The sequence below is a fragment of the Sciurus carolinensis genome, chromosome 1 (assembly GCF_902686445.1).
Source record: "Sciurus carolinensis chromosome 1, mSciCar1.2, whole genome shotgun sequence".
Classification (NCBI taxonomy): domain Eukaryota; kingdom Metazoa; phylum Chordata; class Mammalia; order Rodentia; family Sciuridae; genus Sciurus; species Sciurus carolinensis.
Genome location: NC_062213.1, coordinates 90,107,031 through 90,120,178, shown reverse-complemented (window position 1 = coordinate 90,120,178; position 13,148 = coordinate 90,107,031).

Below are 13,148 nucleotides of genomic sequence, written 5' to 3'. Positions count from 1 at the left end.
CACTATAATCAGAAAATATGGGCAAAGATCCAGGTAGTTTTGTATGTGTCAAGAAGTTCAGGAAAGCCAGGCATTGTAGCACATACCTATAAACCCAGCAGCTTGGGAGGCTGAGACAAAAGGATCACAAGTTCAAGACTAGACTCAGCAACTTAGTAAGACCCTGTCACAAAATAAAAAATAAATAAATAAAAGGATCTGGGGATGTGGTAAAGTACCTCAGTGGTAAAGCACCCTTGGGTTAAATCTCTAGTACAACAACAAAAAAAAATGTTCAGGAGAGTGCTGTCTGGTGATTTCAGTTTTCTCTACATAGCAGAAGCAAAGTTGTCTGCTGAAACTGAAGGTTGAAATAAAAGGCAGGTATTTCCAGAGTACAGAAATAGTTTGGAACAGATGAAAAAACTGTATTTCGAGGTTTCTTGGGATAGACCCAATTTAAGCATGCTGTTCTTGACTAATTGTTAATGGTACGTCCTTTTACTCTCAGAAAATGTCCTAATTTAGAGGATAAATTATTTGGTTATTCTAGAAAAAGTGCAAAATTTTATTAAAGGAATCACAGTGAGGTAATATTAAGGTTTAGATTTAGAAGTGTCCCCCCAAATGCTCATGTTTTGAAAGCATGATCCCCAAAGCAGAAAGGTTCAGAAGTGGGCCTTTTAGACAATGGTGAGAGCTGTAACCTCATCAGTGAATTATTCCATTGAATGGATTAATAATTTGAATCTATTACTGGATGGTAATTATAGGCTGGTGGGATGTGGCTTGAGGAAGTAGGACACTGGGGACATGGCCTTAGGGATTATAGCTTGTCCCTGGCTCTGGACTGTGAGTCCCCCACCCTCTCTTTCCCAGCTACCATGAACTTAGTAGATTTCTTTAGCTATGCCCTTCTGCCATGGTGTTCTACCTTACCTCAAACCCAGAGCAATGGAGTCAGCTGACCATGGACTGAACTCTCAAATTGTGAGCCCCAAATGAACATTTCCTCCTCTAAGTTACTCCTACCAGGTATTTTGGTCACAGAAATAAAAAAACTAACATAGGTGGCTGAATTTGTAAAAGTAAAAAGCCACCCCTAACTTTTCTGGGCAACAAATGCCCTGAAGATCTAGAGGGAAACAATGGATAAGAGAAAGCATTTGTAACCAAAGTTTGGGTTCCTTCATTTGTATAACAGACTCACAAGACCTACTTTATAGGATAAGTTGGAAAATCAAATGAGATAATGCCTGTAAAGCACTTAACACGGAGCTTGGCACGTGATGAAACCTAATGAATATGAGTTGGGGTTATTACTAAAAGTTAGCTAAGTATAGGGTTCATGGGCTTTGGCATTATGAAGGCTTGGAGCCCCTTGGTAAAAGGCCAGGGTCAGTGGTTATTGAAGAGAATATGCAGAAAGTCTCTAAAATGCAAATGGGTTTATTTGAGAACATTAGCTGGCAGCACTACTCAACCTGATTTGAGGAGACAGAGGGTACTGATGCCAAGATGCATGGATGGATTCAGCTTGGTGTTTTCCATGTCAGCTACCTGTTCACAAGACCAGCCTCTTAGGTATGCAGAGATGCGATATACTAAGCAGATGCCCTTTAACCAAGCTCCTAAACAATTCATTGCTGGCCTCTCAGACATCACCTGTCCATATCTTAAGTTAACTTGTCTTTCCTTCTTTCTGAAATGAATTGGTGTGTTCCTCTGGATTACGTATCCTTTGATTCCTTTATGTTGATTGCTCTCAAAACATAAGATGTGTACGACTGCAATTAGGATCATGAGGATGGATAGTTAAAATGCCCATGCCTTTGGTTCCAAACCCAATGAGTCAGAATGGGAAGAGGAGTGGAGGATAGGGCCTAGGAATCCCCTGCTCATCAAGCAAGGTCCTCAGATGATTCCACTGTAAGCTGAGTGGGAAATTGCACACTTCACCTGCTCTTTTGTTCTATTGGAGCAGAGGGGAAGTTCCCCAGCTTGCGATGTCTCTTGTCTCCAATTACAAAAGTTTTTTTTTTTTTTTCCCCTGAGCAAAACCATGAAATGATATGCTTTCTTCTTGGACCAGGCTTTGAAGAACAGGAGAGGGGCTCCACAGGCTTTTAATCTGTTTTCCTGAGCTTTCTGAAAAGCTGTCTCATGGACTGCTATGAAGAGACAGGTGCAAGGCCACAGGTGTCACCCTGAGACACGGCTTTTATCTTCTTATATTTGAGACCTCTGAAGGGTTTGTTTGAAAATAAGGTGCTGTTGCTAAAAGGAAAAAAAAAAAGTAACATTTAGAATTTGATGAGTTTGTCCAACCCCTTATTTTACAAATTAAAAGCAAACAAATATAAAAGTAAAATAAAAACTCTCAAGAGTTCCAGAAGGTGGAAGGATTTCTTTTTTATTTTATTTTATTTTTTAGTTGCAGATGGACACAATACCTTTATTCATTTATTAATTTTTATGTGGTGCTGAGGTTCAAACCCAGTTCCTCATACATATTAAGCAAGTGGTCTACCACTGAACCACAATCCCAGCCTGAGGTGGAAGGATTTCTTCAAGTTCACATAGTTAATATCAAAGCTGGGACCAAAACTCTGGTCTTGTTGGTGGGATTTTACTTGATTAAATGAATTTGGGATTTAACAGAACTACCACTGGTGATGTCCTGGCACATAGCAAGCCCTCAGTAAATGTCATCGTTATTGTTGGTGTCATTCTTAATTTGTATTTGTATTCATTTGTTATTGATTTGTGCTTGAGACTGGAAGCTGGCAAAGCAAGCATGAAAGAAGCAGAGGAGAGTGGCCTGGGGGACAACCAACTGGCTGCCCAGACAGATCTGCATGTGATGGTATTTTTCAACTTTAGTTAATTCAGCACTGTTCAAGTGTTCACAGTAAGCTAACTCATCAGTGTCCCAGAGTTGATCAGAATCTGGCATGCTGTCTCATTTTATCAGAGCTGTCATTAATGGACATAAAATTGGCTATTTCTCCTACAAATATTTATTAAGCTTCAATCAAATGCAAGGCACTGTCATAATGCAAAATACAACTGTGAATGGGAAAACATGGAGCTTACATTATCACTGAGGTCAAGATAAGCAATATGCAACGAATATAAAACATCAAGTGACAAAGTCCTATAAAGTCCTATGGGGAGAAAAACAAACAGAATAAAGGAATAAACAGAGATGGGGGCAAAAAATATCCTTTGGTTCAGTGTTCAGATCAAATATGCCAGTTGTGCTCCATTGCCCTGACATTTCTACGGTTAATGTGGGGAGTTACCCCCAGAAGGTTGCCCAGGGAACATGGTGCTAGCTAGAGGGAAGGAGATGATCTAAGATTCAACAATTCAATGACAATCTAGCATGTTCATTTCTACCATATAATTTCTTCTGTCAAATCCCTGGATGCTGTGGTCTGGCTGATAAAGGCCCCAGACAGAACTAGGATGGGCACAATTAGGGTATATACTTCTGTGACTCTCCTTTGGCATTTCGTTCACATCTTCCCATCTCATTTTTCTAATAAAGTTCTTTCATTTGGTCTTTTGTTTCTTTAGGGACAATTTGCATATCTCATCTCTTATCTAGTAAATATTGATTCCATGCTTTACGGTTCAGAAGGCAATTTTATTTTCTCCTTTTCCAAGATTATCCTTCTCTTTCCCCCAACTCTATTAAATATTCTCTTGATAAAGGCTACTGCTCCTTCATTAACTTGTATAAAATGACCTGTCTTCTCCAAAAAACTTATCATTTACAATATCTTCCTGATATACCATGGCCCTCTACCCTCTAGATCAAATTCTTCTTGCAGGGGAGAAAAAGGTTATCTGAGAAACTGATCTTGGACCACTGAAGGTGGCTTGGAGTTTAGGCCAGAACATTGTGAGGCAGGATTTTCCAGATCTGAGAGGTTCCCTTTCTCCAAGGGGAGAGCCAACTAGCTAATAGTACACCAACAATGGAGACTTTTTCTCCCAATCTGCAGAAATAGTTAAGAAGTAGGGAAAGCCTTGGGGATTCCCCCCAACGAACTACTAGAAAAGGAAATAGAGGGACAGGAGAAGTGGAAGATTTAGGGTCAGCAACTCCAATCAAGATGAAGAGTACATAGAGGGCAGAATTTTCCTAGGATAGACATTTCCTGGCACTTGGGATAGCCAACTTGTAATGACTTACATTGGGAAGTGGAAGAAGGGGAGTAGGGTCTAGTCTCTAACTCTCTACTTCTCAAAAGCTTATCTGATGAAGTTTTATCTAAAAACAATGCAGTACAGTCTTTCTTCTGCAACACTGGTTGCTGAACTTCAAAAAATATCCATGCAATTTGCCTTCAATGGAAACATTACAAGAAACGTAATTTGCAGTGGACACTGAAGTGTATAACTCATCTCAGCACTTCAGTGAAACCCCAAGGTAACTCTTTGGAGCCCATAGGGTCCTATGGAGCCCCTTTGCTCAGGGATTGCAGATGGGCAGCATTAGCACTTGGAATTCTAGAATTTCCACCTCCATTTCAACCAAAAAATACTGATTCTTTACCTATTTACATATTGGGATTTTGAAAAGATTTTCTTTGTGTGGGAGGGAATTTCCCTTAAAAACCCTCCTTTAATTGTGTTTATCACCCTTTTATGACCTTAAAACCAGATAAGAATGTCATATATTCCTATATATGATCATGGCTTGCTTTGGCAGAGACCCTTTAAAGTTGCAGAGATGCCCCTACTGTAAACCACTCATCTGGAATAAGCTGAGTGATAAGAAAGATTAAACACAAGTCACATCAAGGGGAGTCCATACAGACTTGTCCTACTGAAACACTTTGTGGCAATACCCTTAGTTTGTATGGAAGGGTGTTAGGAAAGCTCAAGGGTGCTATGGAAAAGATGTAACTAAAAATGCTATTCGTTATCATCACACAGTGTCTTCTTAAAAAAATGCCTCCCAGTGGCAGGAACAGCATTTCCTTGAGCAGTCCTGTGACTTTTTTCCCAGTCACCATACCCCATCAGGGATCAAACACAGAGACACTCTACCACTGTTTTTAATTATTTTTTGATACAGAGTATTGCTAAGTTGCTGAGGCTGACCTCAAACTTGTGATCCTCCTGCCTCAGTCTTCAGAGTTGCTGGGATTACAGGTGTGCACCCCCTGCCCTTGTGATCTTTGTAGAAGACTTCATGACCCCTTAGCAGCTGCTGCTAGAAAGCACAATACATTTGTAGCATTCCTTTGTCCAGGGATAGAACACTAAAGAATGCATTTTGGATATCGACCTTGTTCCTTACTGCAACTTACTTTCCTACTCTACTTTCTTCTAACCTCCTTTTCCTAGCTGATTGGTATTTTATCTTGCTGCATTGTGTACAATTTGTAGGACACATGGGAGAGTCTAGCCAAGTGTACAGTTAGAGAAAACAGTCCACAGGAGACTGTCCCCACTTCCGACACCAACTGCAAACCACCCTTTTCCATAATTTGCTAGAAGGACTCACGGAACACATTCACAGCTGTTATATTCATGGTTATGGTTTATTACAGGGGAAATACACAGATTTAAAAATCAGCCTAGGGAAGAGGGCATAGGAGTCCAGAGAAATACCCAGGACATCATCTCCTGTGGAGTTAGGACTGGGAGTGTCACTCTCCCAGTGTCAGTGTGACAATACACATGGTATTGCCAACTATGAAAGCTTGCCAGAGCCTTGGAATTTTCACTGGGGCTAGATCACACACTGCCCACGTGGCTAACCTTGAGTTCCCAGCCCTTCCAAAGGTTGGGCTGATACCTTTGTCTCCAGTCCCTCTAAAGGTAGAAATAAATAATACTTGACTCAAAGTCTCCATCATAAATCATATTGGATTGTCTGGTGACCAAGGCCCCCTAGGCAAATAGACACTCCTACTAGACATGACATGGCAAGGACCTAGAGATCACCTCCCAGTAGTTGAGGGCAAAGGCTAGAACTGTCTTTAGGGAAAGTTGATTCTTCATTACACAACATGTAAAATTCATCTTTAGGACAAGGTGAGAAGGAGGGAACAGATCATCAAACCACATCAGACCATCAAACCAAATCTCTCTCTCTTTCTTTTTCTATTTCTCTCTCTCTCTCTCTCTCTCTCTCTCTCTCTCTCTCTCTCTCTCTCTCTCTCCCTCTCTCTCTCTCTCTCACACACACACACACACACACACACACACACACACACTCCTGTATATGTGAAGACCACTGCTCTTCTAGACTTCTAGGACTTCTAGGATTCAAGGACTCTAGAGGAGAACTCAAGGGAAGGACTGAAGCAAGAACCCTATGTCCACAGTCATTGAGTCCCTCTGTGAGCTCATGATATCATAGGTTGGATAAGGGGACTAGAGTGCTGCTTGACTCTTCTTAACTGAAGAGACACCTCACAGCACCCTCTGGGACCCAGGTAGGCCCAGAGAGGCAGACACAGGTTGAAACACTGACTCTGGCTCATCCTATCATCTTACTTTATTGGGTTAAGATGAGCACATGTGCAGTAAATGTTGGGAGTCCTAACAGGTTTGCAGGGACCATTTGGGAAGGACACTGTCAAAGTCATAGTTGATACCAAGACTTCAGAGCCTCAGAGTTACTCTCATGAATCTTCTGCAGCTCTTAGAAAAAACATCTGCCATTCCTCCCCTGGCACTCTGAGCACCCTGTGGTTCCCAACACGCATGCACGCGCACCTACATATGTGAGGCCATGGAGTACCCTCTGCAAAAAGATATACAGACCTATGTTGGTGGCTCACCCCACCAACAAAGGAAATGGGAAATGTGGCCAGCTCTGAGGAGAAGGCATCCATGACCTTAGAAAATAATGAAGGTCCAGCTGAGGCTGCCAGGCTCCTGGGGGTCTTCCAAGCCCACCTGCACACAGGACTACTGCTCCTCTGCCTCTCTCTGCTCATCTGCTGTGTGTGCCTCTGACTGTCTGCCTGCTCCTGCACCACTCCACCCTCCACCCAGCCCAGCTGCAAGAGAAAAGTTCCCCATGTCTCAGGTCAAGATCTAGATGGCTTAGAGTTGGTGAGATCTCAGGAAATCGGCTCTCCAGAAGGAATCACAACTTCTGTGGTTATAAGAAGGGGGTTCATCTCACAGCTTAGGTCCTGATGCCTTCAGTTATATTTGCATGAGATTGAGATTCCTCTCATGCCACCTGTCTACCTGTCCAAACTCTCTTCCTTCTGCCAGATTGGGGAGGGTGACCCAATGATCAGGATGATCAGTTGTTTCCCAACCCCTGGGGCTCAGGTCCTGGATGCAGGATAAGATTCACCATCCAGGGAGAGTTTCTCTCTGGAGACATGATTCTTGGTCTCGAAGAAGCAGTTCCCAGCATCCTGCTCTGACTTTACTAGGAAGATGAGGGCAGTATCCCTGCCATGGGGAGCTGGATGGTTCCCCAGTATCTCCTTGTCAAGGTAGAATAAGTGCAAGGTTAGAGGGGAGTCCCTCGGGCCTCACAGAGGAGTTCCACCATGTCCCCCACAGCAGGATCAGAAGCCCTATGTCACAGAGTGAGCAGAGGAAGGGAATGAGATGGCACAGGAACTGGGATGGTACATGGGGTGGGAGAGTCAGCCTGACTGTCCAAGTACCAGGCTCCCTTCTCTCTTGGAGACCTTCCCCAACTCCCAGTGGGTCCTATTGCCTGATGCCTGGAACTCTGGGCAGTGTCTCCCCTTCCCTCACCCATTCACCCTGCACCTTGATCTCCAGTTGAGGGCTCTGTTTCTGGACCCAGTGACCCTCAAGGGCAACCCCACACCACTAAAGCCCAGAGATTCTCTCCTTGACTCCTGGAATGGAGAGTTCTGGGTGAAGGCTGCTATGCTGCAAGTTGCAGCCATTCCTATGGGAGGAGAAGAGGAGCTGCCTAGTGGACCTCTGGGGATGCAGCTTCATCTGACATCTTAGGGTCAATGGACTGTCCTTGCCAGGTTCAGGAGAAGAGATGGTGCTCAGTACAGGAGACGGGAATAGCTCTGGGTAAACACAGGCCCAGGGCTCAGGAGGGGAGTCCTGGACAATGAGGCCTAGAAGGCCAAGGACTGGGCCCAGGCTGCAGCTCAGATGGGAGATAGTTTCATTCTCAGGACCTGTCTTCTTGTTCTCACCCACAAACTCTGAAACAACTCCCACATAGCCAAGCCCCTCTGGAATCCCAGGAGTCAGAGCCAGAAGGTCTCTTAGCAGTCATCTGATCCACAGAGAGGATGGGCAAATGGCTGAGCTGGCCTAGCGTTCTTCCTAATACCTTCACTTTCCCCTAGTTCCAGACATACCCCATGGGTCTTGGTGGTGGCGGCAGGAGGTGGGGGGCTTTTAGCATAATGGAGCCTCAGGACCTCATGCATTGGCCCAACATCAAGGGCCATAAGAGGGAGGAGTCCTGCCCAGAGAGCTACTGACCTCTAGATACTAGATCCCTGAGTGGCATCCTACTGCCCACCAGCCCCTCTAAATGTTCACTCACCTTGGACGTGATCATGTGGTAGCTACAGGTATGTGTGAACCAGAATACAATAAACATCTGTCCAGCGCAGCTCTATTGGCCACTGCTTTTCACTTTAGAACAAGTAAAGAATTCTCCACATGTGTAGAACTTCACCTGGGATAGTATTGTGGGCCTCCATCCCTGGCATGTCAGGGAAGGGCATCTCCTTCACACACAGGTTTGGCAGGAATTGGAGATGAAACCAAGCTGTGATGAAACCAAGGTTGAGCCCTGAAGCTGCAGGTCCAATCTGTCCAGTTCTCCCTCTTGTCCCCAGCATAAGGCATCCCACTGGGGATGGAGACTCCCAGAGAACCCCTCACAGCTTTGTCTCCAGTCCTCCCCTGGACAGAGAGGACCTCTGCTTCCCTTTACCTCATCTCCTTTTCCGTCTCCTCTTCTTCCTCTTTATTTTCTGTTCTTCTCTTAACTTTTCCCATTTCCTCCCTCTCTGACCTTACCATATACTGGGTAACTCTTTACTAACATGTTTGGTTCCTCCTGAAATCATTCCAACCAGACAGCAACCTTATGCCTCCTGCAAAGATTCACATTTGTTCACTCTTCACGTGAGTCCCCAGTTTAAGCTGAGACAACAGCCCCCACCTCTGATATCAGGTCAGACCCCCTAAGATTCCCGAGACAGGAGAGCCTGATCTGGCTCCTGCTGGTCCCTCCTCAGATGCTCTCCCAGGCCTGAGCCCAGACTCCATCAATGTCCCCACACCAATGCCCATCCTCACCAGGGATGCACTCTCCACTCCAGTCATGCAGCTGTTGTTCCCATTCTCAACCCAAGTCTTCTGTCCTATGCAGCAGGATAAGGGTCTCTCCCCTGGCTTCAAATCTCCCACAAATCGAGAGACACAGGTCCCAGGTAACCTCAAGAGACAAAACCCATGATTAAGAATTGGACCTGAGGATCTTCAAGAATAATTGTAGAAACAGGATTGATTCATAGAAAGGTCCATCTCATCTTTATTACAAGAAAGATGAATACAAGTATAACCAGCCTCTTTCTGGATGATAGAATACCTTCCATCACTCTAGAACAGATGAGGCCCACAGGGTTTCTAAGTGCAACCCCAGGTTCTCAAATCCATCCCTGTCAGCACTAACCGCAGAGCACTTGGGTTTCCAAGTGCTTCCTCCCCCAGAAGTTACATAAATAAGTCCCTGGAAGTCTGGGTACTCATTTATGTCACAGATTCTCCTTTATGACAAGAGGACCAATTCAATAGGAGGCAGAGAAACTATTTATTATTAATTCATTCATTCACTTACAGTTATCATTAATTAATTCATTCACTTATTCATTCCTCAAATATTAATTGAGCACTTCCACATACCAAACACTCAGATTTATGTGTGTGTGTATACATATATATATAATTATTTTTTCCTGGTACTGGGGATTGAACCCAGCAGAACTCTACCATGAGCAATTTCCCCAGGCCCCCCTTTTTTTTAAAAAATTTTGATATAAGGTCTCACTAAGTTGCCCAGATTGGTCTCAAACTTGTGATCCTCCTGCCTCTGTCTTCAGAATAGCTGGGATTATAAGTATTTGCCACCATGCCCAGCTAAGGCACATGCTTATTAATGGTCTAGTAGATTTAAGAGAGAGAGAGAGAGAGAGAGAGAAAGTTTTACAAATGAGGACAATATTTGACTGGTTCAGCCTTGGGAGGAAATCCAAACAGGGGACATATTTTCACCTTATCTTGAAAAATGTGTTAGTAGAAAGAAGAAGCAGGGAAAGGCCATTTCACAGCCAAGAGAATTTTTGGAACTGGCAAAATATTTTATGACTGGACAGGTAGGCTATAGGGAGGGTGGTGCCAATGTGTAAGTCTGGAGAAGTAGTAATCAGAAATTCAAACTATGCCAGAATGATGGGAAAGAACAGGAAGAATTTGAGATTGGGGAGTAAAACAATTACATTTGCATTCAAGATCACATTGCTTCAGTGTGAAGAAGAAGCAGAGGGGGACAAGAAAAAAATTTAAAAGACAGTAAGATCATTGCAATTGCTTAGGCAAGAGAGGAGATTATCAACTGAGACAATATCAATGAGGTGGAAAGGAGAGGATGGATATGAGTGACGCCAAGAAGGTAGAATATGTAAGACTTAATGATATAGAGCTGAAGATTTGATGGGAGTTGGGGATAAAGGAGAGTGAGGAGCTAAGGATAGTAGAAATTGAGGAGGAGGAGGAGCTGATTTGTGGGAAAATATAAAGAATTAAAATGTCCCCATCTTAAGACAAGGTGTTTTGGGTATGGTCAGCTGGAGATACTCATTAGTTTATAGAATCTGCATATAACTTAAGTATCTATTCTGGGTTGGAGATACAGATTTGTAAGTCATTAAGTCACCATACTTTTGGTAGTATTTGAAGCCAATCATGTGGGAGAGCACTCTGAAACTCAAGAATGGAGTTTAGAGTGGTGTGTGTGTGTGTGTGTGTGTGTGTGTGTGTGTGTGTGGTGTGTCTTTACTCTTTTGCTTTTTTTTTTTTTCACTACTGGGGATTGAATGCAGGGGCACTCTGCCACTGAGCCACATCCCCAGCCCTTTTTATTTTTATTTTGAGACAGGTTAAGTTGCTGAGGCTAGCCATGAACTTGTGATCCTCCTGTCTCAGTCTTCCAAATCCCTGGGATTGTAGGTATGTCCTACCACACCCAGTTCTTTTGTCTTTTTTGTATGAAAACAATATCTATTATGTGTGTTTGCAGTTTATAATAGAAGAAGGGCAAAAACAACTAAACTGTTTACTAATAAGTGATTAATTAAATTGTGGTCCAGCTGTGTAATGAAATATGATGTAGTCATCAGAAAGAAAGGGTAAATCCATAAATATGGAATGAGCCCCAAGATGAAGGATTAGTGAAAAACTTTAAAACAGCAGGTGGAATTGTGTATATGGTGCACCTCCATTTGTATAAAAAGAAATACATATATATTCACATATGTACATTTGTATATGCATATAAAATTTTAAAATAAAACAGAGTAGACAATACAATCAGACACAAAAGCCTAAACTTAATAAAATGGAGCCCACCTAGCTGGGCTTCTTGGCACATGTCTGTAATTCCAGCTACTGGGGACGTTGAGGCAGGAGGAGCACAAATTCAAGACCAATTTGGGTAACTTAGGGAGACCCTATCTCAAAGTAAAATAAAAAGGACTGGCAATATGGCTCAGTGGTAGAGAGACCCCAGATTCAATCCCCAGTGCAGAAAATAATACTTATAATAATATGGTGCCAGCCTTACTAACTGATGTAGTCAAAAGTTGTAGGCCCTCAACCAGACAGCTGTTCCTTTAGATATTTTCAAACAGCCTGGGTGGTCAGAATGGGACATGAATACAGGCATAAACCCAGAGACATGCTGGAACATGAAATTAAAAGCTCATCAAACTTTCCATCAGGGGAATCTGCAATGGAGAAGTGAGAGGATTAGATTATATAATAGGGGTTTCTTGGTAGAAGGAGTGGTTAAACATGGGAATGGTGCATACAGGAGGATCTGTGAGCTCCCCTACTCCTTCTTCCTACACTGACTGGAGAGCACCAGGCGCCCCTCCTCCACTGCTCCACCTAGTCACAGTTCCTGATAAGCCCCATGGGAAGAGTTCTACACAGCATCTGGCCATCCTGGCTTTAGGGTCTCCATGGAGCCAGCCCATGGCATGACTCCCCCCACTTCCCTTCCACCCTGCTTCAGAAGGAACGAAGAAAGGAGGCCAGATGGCACTTAAGTGAAAACCACCTCATCCTCTAAGAAGCAGGCAGGAAAAGACCCAGAGGTGGGGGTAGAGGTAAAGTGGGGAACTTCATAAAGGAGAATTTGATTTTGGGGGGAAAAGTGGGTCTATAAATAAGACACCAGATCTGATGAGGTGATCCCAGGAAGGTGGGAAGAATTCCTAATCTCTCAGGGGCCTGATTCCAACTGGAAAGAGGCAGATGGGACAATTAGAGTCACGTTGGTGACAGTGCTAGGATGGAATCCACACAGACCAAGAAGAGGCAAGGCAGATAAAGAGGCACAAACAACATCTTGTACCACAGATTCCTGTTGCCCTTTTTTATTTGCTTGCTTCGCTTTTGCTTCCCTTAGTCTCTAGTGAAGACTTGTCTAAAAGTTCCAGCCTCTCAGCTGTAGGTGCAAGGGGAAGGAAGCAGAGCTCCCCAAAGTGCAACATAGTAGACATCAGCAATGGTAATGAAGAGACCGAAGGGAAGGCAAACCTCAAAAACAGAGAGAACCTCAGATCTGTGTGGTCCAACCACCCCACTCCACCAGCCGGTCCTTGTTAAAGTCCAAAACTTTTGTTAAGTTTTGTTACTCAGGAAAAAGGGCAGTGTAATTGACCACCAACGTCCACAGTGACTGCATCTGTGGACCCAACCAACCACAGATGAAAAATATTTTAAAAGATGTTTTTCGCTGTACTGAACATGTACAGAGTTTTTCATTGTTGTTATTTCCTAAACAAGTATTTACATGATATTTACAGCATTTTAAGTGTGAGTAACATGTATATTATTTAAACTATGTGGGAGGATGTATGTGGGTTATATGCAAATACTAT